The 14,162-nt window shown below is 39.9% G+C and overlaps 1 pseudogene; it reads left to right on the top strand.

Moving 5' to 3' along the window:
- Positions 1–9,004: 9,004 nt before the first annotated feature.
- Positions 9,005–12,275, top strand: LOC131241478 (G-type lectin S-receptor-like serine/threonine-protein kinase At2g19130; annotated as a pseudogene).
- Positions 12,276–14,162: the final 1,887 nt, after the last annotated feature.

The raw sequence follows: 14,162 nt of genomic DNA, 5'->3' as shown, positions 1-14,162 counted from the left end.
GTCTCTGGATGTTTTTGTCCATTTTGATCGATCGATTGATTGATCGATGATCCGATCGACGGATGGCAGAAATTTGCACTTTTTCAGTTTTTGTTTCCTTATTTGTTTAAGTCTTTTCAAATTACGTCTTAGGATTTGTTTAAGAGTATTTAAGCCTATAAACTCGTTTATTTTGATAATTTTTTAATAAAAATTCTTTAAATTTCTTATTTTTCTCGTGGATTCAAGACATTTCTTGTGGATTCAAGAGGGCTGCATGGATTCAAGGTGTTTATCATTCAAGGAAGATGGTGATCATCCTTATCACACCCTTCCCTATGTCAATTTGGTATCAAAAAGAGGTTTTTCCTTGGATTGATGGCTTCTAATGACGGATCGAGCAACAACCCCATGGATGGTGATCCGGGGAATTATCCTTTAACAACGGCAGCTTTCGAGTCGACCTAGCGAGAGAATCAGCAAGTCATGTAAGGGTACATGCTTCTCTCGACCACATGACGGAGGCCTTAGGGGAACTCCTTGTTCATGATGATGATCTGCCTCTGGTATGCGCTGGAATTCACAATCGTGTTAATCACAGGCCGATGCTTGTGGTGAATTGCAGAATCACACTTGAAGATGTGGGATCCAGTGATGAGAAAATGGATGGCATGATCCTCCAACAACCTTGATGAGGTGACGATCAGGTAGATTAGACGGATCGGGAATTTAGGATGAAAGTCGACCTTTCTAGCTTCAACGATCAAATCTACATCGAGGACTTCCTCGATTGGCTGCTTAAAGTTGAGCGCTTCTTCGATTACATGGACATCTCTGAAGAGAAGAAAGTAAAACTCGTGGCTTACAATTTGAAGGGCAGAGCTTCGGCTTGATGGAAACAATTTCAGCTTGTGCGGATGAGACAGATGAATGCACTAATCTGCATGTGGCAGTAGATAAAACAACTGCCACATGCACGATTCCTTCCGGGTGATTACGATCAGGTATTGTTCCAACAATACCAAAATTATCGGTAGGGTAGCTGATCAGTGAGAGATTATGTAGATGAATTCTACCGTTTGGCGGCACGAAACAATTTAGTTTAGAGTGAATCACAAGTCACCTAATTCAACGGTGATTTGCATGTTGTGATACATGATTAGGTTCAGATGCAACCCGTTTGGACGATAAACAAAGTGATCAAACTTGCTACTAAGCGAAGGAATAGCTTGAACGATCCAACACATGGACCTATCCTACTAATAGGGCAGTCATTGCGGCTCCTTCAGAAGGAGTTCCACAGGACAACGAGAAAGAACTTGTAAAAGGCTTCCTCAACCTCTTACACTAGAGAACTAAGAGTCGGGGAGCAGACAAGCGAAACTCCAAAGAGTAGCAACCACTACTACTGGTCCAAGTGGGATCTTGAACCCCTACGATCAGTTAAGGCCATACCATTATTACTGATGCATCCAACCGGGTCACCTATCAAAGTGTGTCCTCAGCGGAAAGTGGTCAACCTCGCTATTAATGATGTGAGTGCTGAAAATACAGAGGAAGACTCAAAGATTGTTGAAGCAAAACCTGCCATGAATGATGAAGTGGACAAAGTAGATTGGGTCCCGGAAGATCACAGTGAATCTCTAGTAGTGAGATGGCTATTGTATATGCAAAAGGAGGTACACCTGCCATGATATAAGATCTTTCAAACAAGATGTATTGTGAATCGGAAAGTATGTGATGTGATCATAGATAGTGGGAGCAATGAGAACTTTGTATGGTGGAGAAGTTGTAGATGAAAATGAAAAAACATCCATCCCCATACACAATCGGTTAGATTAAGAAGGTCAGTGAGACAAAAGTAACTGTACAATGCACTATCTCTTTCTCAATTGGTAAATATTATAAGGACCAAGTAGTATGTCACGTAGTTGACATAGAGGCTTTTCATATATTACTCAGTCGGGTTTGGTAATTAAATCGTGAAGCTACTCATAGGTGATGAGACAATATATACATTTTCATCAAGGATGGCAAAAAAATGATACTTGCCCCTATGAGCACGGATGAGTAACTCGAAGCTTCAAAAGTGGAAGGGCGTTCTCTCTTAGGCATATGGGACTTTGTGGAGAAATCCAAGGAAATGGGACAAGTCTATACATTGGTTGTGAAAGGTCAAGAGGTAGAGCCTACGATTATTTTTTAAAAATTGAAACCGTTATTGGATAATTTTAGGCAAACTGGCCCGATGACCTTCCTGATGGGTTACCTCCCATGTGGGATATACAGCAACATATCGACCTTGTCCCAGGGGCTAACTTACCCATCCGCTCTCAGTATCGGATGAGTTTGAAAGAGTGCGATATTTTATAAGGACAAGTAGAAGAATTGATCAGTAAAAGTCTAATACAAGAAATTATTGAGTTTATGGGTTGTACCAGCTCTATTGACCTATAAAAAGGATGGGAGTTGGTGCATGTGCATCGACAACAGAGTAATAAACAAAGTAACCGTAAAGTATTCATTTCCTATACCATGATTAGATAGTATGTTGGATATGATAAAGGGGGCGAAACTGTTTTCTAAACTGGATTTGAGGAGTGGATATGATCAGATCCATATTCAATCGGGTGATGAATGGAGGACAACATTTAAAACTAAGGAGGGTCTGTATGAATGGTTGGTCATGCCCTTTGGACTCTTGAATGCACCTAGTATGTTAATGTGGTTGATGAACTAGGTTATGAAATAATTTAATGGGCAATTTGTGGTGGTTTATTTTGATGATATCTTAATATACAGTTAGAGCGATGCAAACCATTTGGGTCATCTCAGACAGGTGGTTTAAGTACTCGTAGAGAGTAAGTTGTACCTCAATATGAAGAAGGACAACTTTTTCTAGAGAATCTCTTGTTTTTGGGCTTTATCATGATGTTCATGGGCATCCATGTGGATGAAGAGAAGCTGAAAACCATCGGATAATGGCTAGACCCAACAAACATTCATGAAGTGCGAAGTTTTCATGGGTTGACAACTTTTTATCATCGGTTTGTGAGGGGAAACTTTAGTACCATCGTGGCACAGATTATTGACTACATGAATAAGGGACTTTTTAGTGGACTGACGAGATCAACAGAAGTTTTACTAAAATTAAGCGAAGGTTGTCCACTACTCTGGTCGTCGTACTTTCCAGCTTTGATAAATTATTTAAAGTTGAATGCGATGCTTCATATGTTAGCATTGGGGGTGAGTTGTCTTAAGATGGCAAGCCGGTAGTCTTCTACAATAAGAAACTTAGTGATGCTTATAAGAAACGATCGACATATAAGCTAGAATTATATACAGTGGTTTGAGCTTTGCGGCGTTGGAGGCATTATTTAATTCAACAGGAATTTATACTCTATACGTACCATCAGGCCCTCAAGTTAATTAACAGTTGGGCTAATGTTAACCATATGCATGTTAGGTGGATTTCTTTCTTACAGGAATTCACGTTCATGCTAAAACACAAGGTCAGGCAACAGAATAAGGTGGCTGATGTACTTAGCCAACGTGCAGCTTTATTAGTAACCATGAGCAATGAAGTTTTCGAGTTCAAATATCTCAATGATCTATATGTCGATGATGACGACTTTAAGAACACATGGATTAGATGCCAGGAGGGTCAGTTCAGTGACCTCTATATTCAAGATGGTTTCCTCTTGAACGAAAATCAGTTGTGCATTCTACAAAGTTTGTTGCGAGAGCATGTCATCCAAGAGATACATGGAGGTGGCATCGGCAGTCACCTAGGATGAGACAAGACAATAGCTATCTTGGAAAGTGTTACTATTGGCAGCAACTGAAACGGGATGTTGAAAAAGTGGTGTAGTGGTGCCATGTGTGTCAGGCTTTCAAGGGTCGATCACAGAACATGAGCCTATACACTCCATTGCCGGTACTCGAAGACCCTTGGGAGGATTTGTGTCCATAGATTTTGTGCTAGGTCTTTTGCAGACGCAGCGTGGAGTGCACTCAATGTTTGTTGTGGTCGACAGATTCTCCAAGATGACTTATTTCGTACCTTATAAAAAGACTCTGAACGCTACATATGTTATAGATTTGTTCTTCTGAGAAATTGTACGACTATATTGTATCCCAAAATCTATCACCTCATATTATGACACTAAGTTCCTTAGTCACTTTTAGAGAACTTTGTGGAGGTGATTTGACATCAAGCTACAGTTTAGTAGTGCATATCATCTGCAGACAGATGGGAAAATCGAAGTGGTGAATTGTACACTCAAAAGCCTTATACGATGCATCTCTAGTGATAAGCCCAAACATTGGGATTTTGCATTGACTAAGGCAGAATTTGAGTTCAATAATATCCAAAACCATTCCACCTGCAAGTCCACATTTGAAGTTTCGTACAGACAAATACCTATGCCTACTCTTGATTTAGCTTCATTGCCCAAGTTGTCGAGGGTGAGCATTGCTGTAGAACATATGGCGAACTAAATCATAAGTGTCAATGCTGTTATTCAGGCCAAGCTGCAAGCATCTAGCGACATTTATAAGAAAACGACTGACACACATCGGCGCTTGAAGGTGTTTAACATGGGCAACAATGTTATGGTTCACCTGCGCAAGGAGAGATTTCTGACTAGGAGGGTCATATTTATTATTGCAAATGAAAAATCATTTCAAATAATAGAGAGTCCATCTTTTGTCGAATTAGCTAGAGGCCTTAACCCCAAATACGAGAAGGTCTCCTGTACAACAATAAAAAAAGTGTGCATGAAGATGTATGCAGACGAGAAGGTCAAGTTGAAAAGGTAGTTGACATCGGTTTTCTGAATCAGCCTAGCATCAGATTTGTGGACTGCATCTAATCAATGAAAGGGATCGGATATACATCGCTAACTATCCACTATCTTGATGTCAAATAGAAGCTCTGCAAAAGAGTTATAAACTTTTGTTGTCTTGCACATCTTCACACTGGTTTGATAATTTCAAACTGCATCTACAGATTCCTTGTGGAGTGGGGTATTGAGAAAAAAAATCTCCTCAACAACTTTAGATAATGCCTCTGCAAATGATAGGGTGATAACGAATTTCCGAAACTAGTTTAGGACCACCAGTGACTTATATTTCGATGGGAAAATATTTCATGTTAGATGTTGTGCCTACATCATAAACTTGATTGTACAAGATTGGCTTAAAATAATTAAGCCATTGATTGAGAACATAAAAAAGAGTATAAAGTATATATGGGGTCACCTTCACAATTAAATACATGAAATGAGATTTTGAGACAGTTGAATTTGTCATCTTAAAGAACGATGTAACTGAATGTCATGACACGTTGGAATTCAACTTACAAAATGTTAGATTCAACGATAGCTTCCAGAAATGCATTCTCTCACTATGCGGAGCATGATAGTGCGTATCAGTGGTTGCCTTATGGTGATGATTGGACAAGAGTTAAAGTAGTATTCCTTTCAATTTTTTACGACACAATGAACATCTTTTCAGGAAGCGAGTATTTAACAACAAATAAATTTCTTCCAAAACTTTGGAGAGTAAAAGATGTTTTATATAGAAGCTGTAGTAGACCAGACTTTCTATAAATAATGACTACGGGTATGCAGTTAAAGTTTGATAAGTATTGGTTTGAGTGTAGTTTGGTAATGACTGTTACTATTGTTCTTAATCATTAATACAAGATATTCATGGTTATATTTCTTTTTAAAAAGTTATATGGTGAAAAAAGTGCGAATGTGGTCGATAAGATTTGTGATACAGTCGAAGATCTGTACAATTTCTATGTAGAAACTTTGGAGCTGCAAAACACAATATCGCGGGTCAGACTCCTCGAATGGGTTTTAGTTCTAGTGTTGTTGTACAATGAAACACGATCGATGATTTCATGTCTTTTATGGCACAATTTGAGACACAAACCCAAACAACTCAAATAGAATTTGATCACTATCTCAATGAGCCACTTTTAAAGTACAAGCGCAAAGATTTTGATATTTTAAATTGTTAGAAAGTCGAAAGCTCATGAATCATAGTATCATGTATTCTTGTTGATGGTACGAGATATATTGTCAATTCCAATTTCAATTGTGGCGTCAAAATTTGTTTTTAGCATGAGGAATAGGGTCGTGAACAAGTATCATAACTCACTTATACCAAAAACAGTTAAAGTGCTTATTTGTACCTAGGATTGGTTACGTCCAATACGGGACAAAGACAATTTTATTGATGAGGAGTTCGAAGAAGAGGAGAGTGAGAAGAAAGATTAGACTAAACCTACAACAAATGCATAAAGCAGGATGAGACAGTGCCTTCTATTTCCCTTACATTTGCTTGAAATAATTTGACAGTTATTATTTGTATACTTAAATTATAATATTTGATTGGTAGATGGATATTTTCTATGCTTATCACTTATCATCTTATATATTTTAATGTTTATATATATATATATATCTCTTTTTCGTTTATGCTTTTAGATGACCTAATATTGCTTAAATCTCATATAGTTGGTTATTTACATTTGTTTATCTTTATTCCTTAATTATTTATGTTACCTTAGCCTAACCAAATATTCTCTTTCAAAATTCACATAAAGATATGTCATCGGAAAATGATCCATCGATAGACATTTGGAATTATGAAGCCCAAGTCTACTCGAAGGACGAAAAGATTAAGTTGAAATGCAAGTTGTGTAGAAAACAACTTGTAAACAAACAAATCGGTTAAAATTACATTTGGCTTGTTGGGGAGGAGACACTACCCTATGTAGCAAAGCTCCTCCAAAAGTTCATAATTTATTTCGAGTTATTCTTGAGTCAAATATAAAGGCTTCCACCCCTTCCCCTGCAGCCAATATAACCAACAACAGAAGATATAGAAGTAGGCCTATTATAAATGAAGAATGTTCAAATAGAGGAGGAGACCCCATACTTCTTAATAGAGAGGAAGAAGACATACTATTAAGGAAACAAGAAGAACGAAATTATCAAAAAGTCATAAAACAAAGCTTGGAATTGGCATCCAGGACCAAACAACATTAAACCCCTCCAAGACAACATGGTGCCAAAGCAGGCATGAGTATGGGACATAAGCCAGGCAATAAATAATCAAAATTTCTTAAAAGTATTGCTGCATTTTATAGGTGGTTAGAAATCCTATACAAATCGGATCATAAAAAGATGTTGAAAAAACTCATTAAATCTATAAATGAGGACTATGGAAATGCATCTCCACCATCCGATTCAGAAGAGGTAAATAACCAACCATTTTTTAGATACCTCCAACTTAGACTTAGCATAGAGTTCTCTCGCAGTTTAAGCTATAAAAAGAGAATTAAAAGATGATTCTAATGATGAAGGTGGAGAAGGGGGTTACTATTATGGACAAGGTTACTCGGGTTACACGCCACAAAGGCATTCATTATACATAGGATATTGAATGAATAAATTGTTTATTGGTTTGTATGTTGAACTCCATCTGAGATTCTGAATTTACTTTTGAGCTTTGACAATGCTTATTTACTTTTTTTTTTTTTTTATTTACAAATTACTTTTGAGTATTTGACAATGTTTATTATGAATGACTCAATTAAAATATAAAAAAAAAAAAAAAAAAAAAACTCAACTCAACCCGACTCAGTCCTTGTGACCGGATCAGATCAAGTCCCGGTTAGTCTAGGCCAGACTCGGACTTGGATCGGGTCAGGCATGCTAGACTCAGTAAGGAGTCAGGTTGAGTTCGGGTCATGTCTATTTCAAAACCGAGTCGAGTCGGTCGGGTCTAACTCGATCCGACTCGACTCGATGCCCAACTCTAGTTATAAGTAGAAGATTGATGATGGTTTTGAATTTGGATATTTATTTCTGTTTTTAGTTAAGATTAATTAAGTGTGAATTCTTTATTTTTTTCTTAACTAAGTATATTTGAATTAGTTTATACAATTTATATATTTCCTTTGATGAGCCATATATAGTTTGATGAGCATTATCACGTATGTATGTAGGATTATAAAATTATAAAGGTTCAACATATAAGTCATGCTCTCTGTATGAGATTGGGGCCAAATATACCATAGTGTTAGATTTTGGGGGTGTAACAGGTGATCACACCATTACTTGGTATTGGGATATGGTGGGATTTGATTAGGGATTGGGCCAACTTTCGTGGTCAGAAATGGAGCCTCCATAAAAGTAGGACTGTCAACGGCCAGGCTTGGGTGAGTCTCAGGCTGGATTATGAACTACTTCGGGCTGGGCCATTAGGCCAGCCTTATTCAAAATCCTAAATTTTCAAATCCAACCCCAGTCCATTAACACCTCTACAGAAAAGCATGTTTGAAAGGGGCATGGATAGAGGTGTACACGAGTTGATCCGAGTCGAGCTTGACACAACTTGACTCGGCTCGGCCACTAGCTGACTTCAGCTCGAACTTGGCTCGGCTTGGTCCTCAAGCTTGACTGGCCAACTCGGCTCGGTTCGGTCAACAACTTGGGCCAATTCGAGCCGAGTTTGCATGTGCAGTGCAGCATTTTCACAAACACATGGATTGCACCTTCAAATTCTCACTGTATGTAAAACACCAACAACAGTTTTACAGGTATTTCATCAAATTAACATCTTGTAGGCAACCAAAAAAAAAAACTGTATTTATTTGATGAAACATACCTTCCTTACCACCAGTTGACACTTTGTTGAGTCATTTCATCAAACACTTGGTGAGCAACATCAATATCAAAGTAACCGAGTCACTGAATTGGTTTGATCCGAGTCGAGTCAAGTCGAGCTCGGGTAAGCTCAAACTCGGTTCGAAATTTTTTCGAGCTAAAAAAATCAGCTCGACTTGGCTCGAACTTAGTTTCGAACCGAGTCGAATTGAGCTTTTTCGAGTCGAGTCGAGCAAGCTATCAGAGCTAACTCGGTTCGTGTACAGCCCTAGCATGGATTGCATTCTAACACCACCAGCAGCGACCCCGCTACTGGACAGTGCTCTGTGGGCCCAACATGATGTATGTGTTTTATCCATAATTTTCATCCATTTTTTAACGGTGGCATTCATTCACCATCGAGCTACGCGGTGTTGAGGTCAACAAGCAATCTGCATCCGACAAAAGCTCAGAAATTCGTTATCAAACAACGCCTGCCAGAAAGATATTAAAACACAAAAATCAAATTTTCTCTCTTCGGAGCCGAAAATGCAATTAAATCCAATCAAAATTCCTCTGTTTCATGAAATACCTTGTTTCTCTGTGCTTCTCTTCATGCAGAGATGGGTACTACAAGCAGGCCTTGCTTCTTTCTTCCTTTTTTTCTTCCTATCCTCTTCTTCACTTTCAAGACCCACATCTCCTTGGCAGCTGACACCATCTCTCTAGCCCAACCTCTCTCTGGAAACCTCACCATAATCTCCAAATATGGCAACTTTGAATTGGGTTTCTTCACACCAGGCCATCCCAAAACTACTATATTGGCATCTGGTTCAAGAAAGTCTCCCAACAAACCGTCATTTGAGTAGCCAACAGAGAAACACCCCTTCCTGATGCTTCGTCGCAGCTAAAAATATCAGAACAAGATGGAAATCTAGTCCTCATCAACCACACCAAAATCCCAAATTGGTCATCCAATTCAACCTCTAAAATCTCAAATCCCACTGTTACGGTCCTTCTTGACATGGGAAATCTTGTTCTAAGAGAAGTGTCAAATTCATCTGCTGTGATTTGGCAGAGCTTTGATCACCCAACTGATACATGGCTGCCTGGTAACCGGATTGGATTGAACAAGATCACTGGAGTACGGCAGCACCTTATTTCATGGAGGAATTCAGAAGATCCAGCTCCAGGTGCCTTCTCTCTTCAGATGGAAGAAGACGGAACCAATCAATTTTCTATTCTGCAGAACGATTCTTATAGGTACTGGAGTAGTGGCGTCTGGAACGGCTATTCCTGCAGCTTTGTCCCTGAAATGCGATCAAGCAGCATCGGTCAGTTGCATGATCAGGTCAATTACAGTTATGTCACAAACAGAAATGAGAACTACTTCACCTATTCTTTTAAATATCCTTCCATCATCTTAAGAGCTGTGATGAGCACATCAGGGCAGTTCAATCAATAGATATGGTCTAAGGACACCGAGCAGTGGACTTTGTTTTGGTCCCTTCCAGGAGATCAATGCGAGGTGTATGGTCTTTGTGGGTCTTTTGGCCTGTGTAATGCAAACAGCTCACCCTCCTGTACATGTTTGCGGGGTTTTCATCCACTCTCTTCGAAAGATTGGGAGATGGGTGACTGGAGCGGCGGCTGTGTAAGGGAGACTGATTTGCAGTGCAGTGATAACAGCTCCATTGGTGGAGAAAAAGACATGTTTCTTGTGATGCCCAACATGCGATTGCCAGTAAATTGGCAATCCTTAACAGTAGGGAGAGCTGAAGAATGTGAAAAAGCTTGCTTCGATAACTGTTCTTGTTCTGCTTATGCCTACAACGGTAGTGGGTGTTTTATATGGAGTGGAGATCTGTTGAATCTTCAACAACTATCCAACACTGATGTTGAAGGAAGAGATATTTATCTCCGTCTTGAGGCATTGAGTAGCCATAAGGGAGTGGCAGTTGGGGTGGTGGCGTTTTCTGTCATTGTTTCGGTGATGATTTGGAGAAGCTGAAGGAAATTACCGAATCGTGCATCAACAGTGGTTGCAGGTTCTTTGGTTCCATTCTGGTATATAGATTTATGAAGCATGACCAACGATTTCTCGGAGAAGTTTGGGGCAGGAAGCTTTGGTTCTGTTTTCAAAGGGAATTTGCCTGATTCTTCTGTTGTAGCTGTGAAGAAACTGGAAGGCGTTAGACAAGGGGAGAAGCAGTTCCGGTCAGAAGTGAGCACGATTGGGTTGATCCAACATGTTAATCTGGTTCATGCCGAACGGGTCTTTAGATTCTCATCTGTTTAGGAAGGTTTCCAATGTCTTAGACCGGAAGACGCGGTATCAAATCGCACTCGGAACTGCTAAAGGATTATCTTATCTTCATGACGAATGCAGAGAATGCATAGTACATTACCACATAAAGCCTGAAAACATACTTTTGGATGCTGCATTTTGTCCCAAGGTGACAGATTTCGGCATGGTGAAGCTTGTAGGCAGGGATTTCAGCCGAGTGCTGACATCCATGAGGGGAACCATAGGGTATCTTGCACCGGAATGGATTCATGGGGTAGCTATAACGGCAAAAGCTGATGTTTACAGTTACGGAAAGATGATTTTCGAACTTGTATCTGGCAATAGAAACACGAAGCATTCTGGAATTTCTGGGGCTAGTTATTTCCCTGTTTGGGCAGCAGGCAAGATCAAAGAAGGTAATGTCCTCTGTTTATTAGACCACAGATTAGAGCGTAATGCTGACACTGAAGAACTCAACAGAGCTTGCAGAGTTGCTTGGTGTATTCAAGAGGACAAGGTGTCTCGACCATCAATGGGTCAGGTTGTTCAAATTCTGGAGGGAGTTTTAGACGTAAGTTTGCCTCCAATTCCGAGATTTCTTCAAAATCTTGTAGACAATGAGGGAGACAGTATCTTACACGGAAAGCAGGACTAGATAGTCTACCAAGAAATCCACCATTCCTTAGTGGTGACTCATCCACTTCGCAGAGCATACATGCATGGGTCAAATTGCGGTTGCCAGAGATCACACTGTTCAAACGATCTGTCTAAATTGGTGGCCTTCAATTGGACAGTTTAAAAGGAAAATGGTCAGCTTCCACATTCAATGGATAATATCAGATGGTCTAGTAATCCGATCAGTGTGGTTTCTTTTGCTATGCTCCATCCTAAAAGGGCCCATGATTGTTTATATGATGGGCTTCACCTTGTACATTCGGTGACATTTTTCAATGCGCCAAACTGTTCATATGATGGGCTTACCTTGGATAGGGTACAACTGAAAAGTCTCCCATTTGGAATTTCAATCCTTTGATCATTGAACTCTAATCCTTTGAATACGAAAATCTCTTTACTTTCTTTTTGTGGGGTCATTGTTCAAAAGGTTATGATCTTCAAATCTGGAGGATTTTCATGGCATCCCCCATTAGCTGAATGCCTCATCAGATTAACAGTTTGGATTACAGAAACATGGCACACATGTATAGAAATTTTCAGTTCAGTAAAGTGTACCTTTGCCTAAGAGCGGGATCCTATAATTTCCTAGCTATAATTTTAATGTGTTTGCAGTAGTTGCTGCCTTTTGCAGTTCCTTCGGGATGCAATTATGTTTAAACTAAGGATAAGCAAATACAGCTTTGTTTTGTGAGATTGTTATAAAAATAAGAGCTTCTGTGGGGCTCCTTTTCAATGCTCATGCAATCTTGTACATCTATGGATTAATGCAGGGGCATTTTCACACCGGGCTCAAGTGGGGTTGCCTGTGGGATGCAGGGGCACACTCGGGGTGGGCAGTATCCATGTGATTTGGGCCCATGAGGGAGGTCTCGTGTTCGAGACTCCTCACTGGAGGCGATTAATGCAGGGGTATTTCACACCGGGCTTGAGTGGGGTAGCCTGTGCGGGGACACACTTGGGGTGAGCGGCCCATGTGAGGCGAGCCCCGCCCGTGAGAGGCGGGTGGCTCGTGTGAGGTGGTACTCATGTGATTTGGGGCCCACGAGGGAGGTTCGGCCGAGGTCCTAACCTATGAGATGTGGGGCCTGAGCTATGAGATAAATGGATTGACTCGCCATGCTCTAACAATTCGAGCTTTTAGAGCAAGCGGTTAATTGTCTTGTATCAAAGTGGTATAAGAGCAGTGAGGGTGATTAATGTAGGGGCATTTTCACACCCTATCAGGGATAATTTTGGGGAATCCCCTATCGGTGATGGGGGAGGCCGATTTTTGGACATTGAACAGATTGGCTTATGAACAAAACTCCATTTTTGTCAGTCCAGGAGGTCCTGACTCGAATGAAGTAACACAAATGCGGCATGTGGGTCAGGCTACAAAGCCATTAGGGATTTCTGAACACAACACTCTGCCCGACATAGTAGCAATTTTTTCTATGTTTGGAAAAAAAGACCCAAGGAAGAGAAACTGATCTACTTTAGTAGATCATATGGATGTAGAAAAAGCTTCTGAATTGGAGGAATTGGAAATATATCTTTTCCATTTCAATTTACCCAGTTCATATCTTTCCTTCCTGTGTTCCCGGCAAGAATTTGATTGTCGACCCAGATTCGCTGGTCTCCTGACACTCCACTCCCCTGAGAACCGGAATGCGTGATGGGAACCATCAGATGGACAGTTGGATGACCAAGATCTGTGCTCGACTTATAGAAACTAAACATTTCAGCGTAGTACACATACCTGCACCTTTGAGGATCCTACTTACAGTTGCACAATGTTGTACATGCTCCTAAAATCCACTGATAGAATGTGTAAAAGTCTTTCAGAATCCAAACCATTTTCTGGAAGTCATCATCTCAAATTGAAAATCATTGTGTCAATGCTTTGAAACCAAAATTTCTTATCGAATATAGTGCCGATCAGCGACATCAATAGGTCACTAAGATGGTGTGGCACAAATGCCATTACGACACATCCTGGTATTGAGTCCATGGCACAACAATGTTTCTATAAGCTTGACCATTGGCATAGCCTCTGATAAAGTAGATTCATGGAAAAACAGAAGTATGATACAAACTCAATCTGAGAATAGATCCGAACATTAATTCAATGGGCTACAGTTGACTGACCATGCACCAATATTCTCCTATGTGTGAAAATCCTAACCCTTCAATTGGTTGCCTGCAAATAACCTGTTAAGAAAGCAAATACAGCAATGGTCCATATTCAACAGAAGGGAAATACAACAGTAGCCATCCATGGTGGGACCCATATATCAATGATTCCATCTCTAAACCATGAGCCCAAGTTGCATAAATTGAAAACACAAGCATTCTATAATCATTTATGGCTCCACCATTATATAAAATACAAATACAGGAAACCCCATTCATTCACCAGAAAGAAGAGGAAGAAGACAGAACAACAGATCTGATTATCACATAGCGATGATGTTATAAGATATAGGAAACACATAAGACATAAATGTCTTATTACAGTTAGTACCATATGGAAAATCAAGAAAAATGAAAACTACCATGTCCATATGCATAATTTT

This window comes from Magnolia sinica, chromosome 1 (assembly GCF_029962835.1).
Source record: "Magnolia sinica isolate HGM2019 chromosome 1, MsV1, whole genome shotgun sequence".
NCBI classification, from domain to species: Eukaryota; Viridiplantae; Streptophyta; class Magnoliopsida; order Magnoliales; family Magnoliaceae; genus Magnolia; species Magnolia sinica.
Note: the sequence above shows the minus strand (reverse complement) of the source record. Positions and strands in the feature narration are given on the sequence as shown.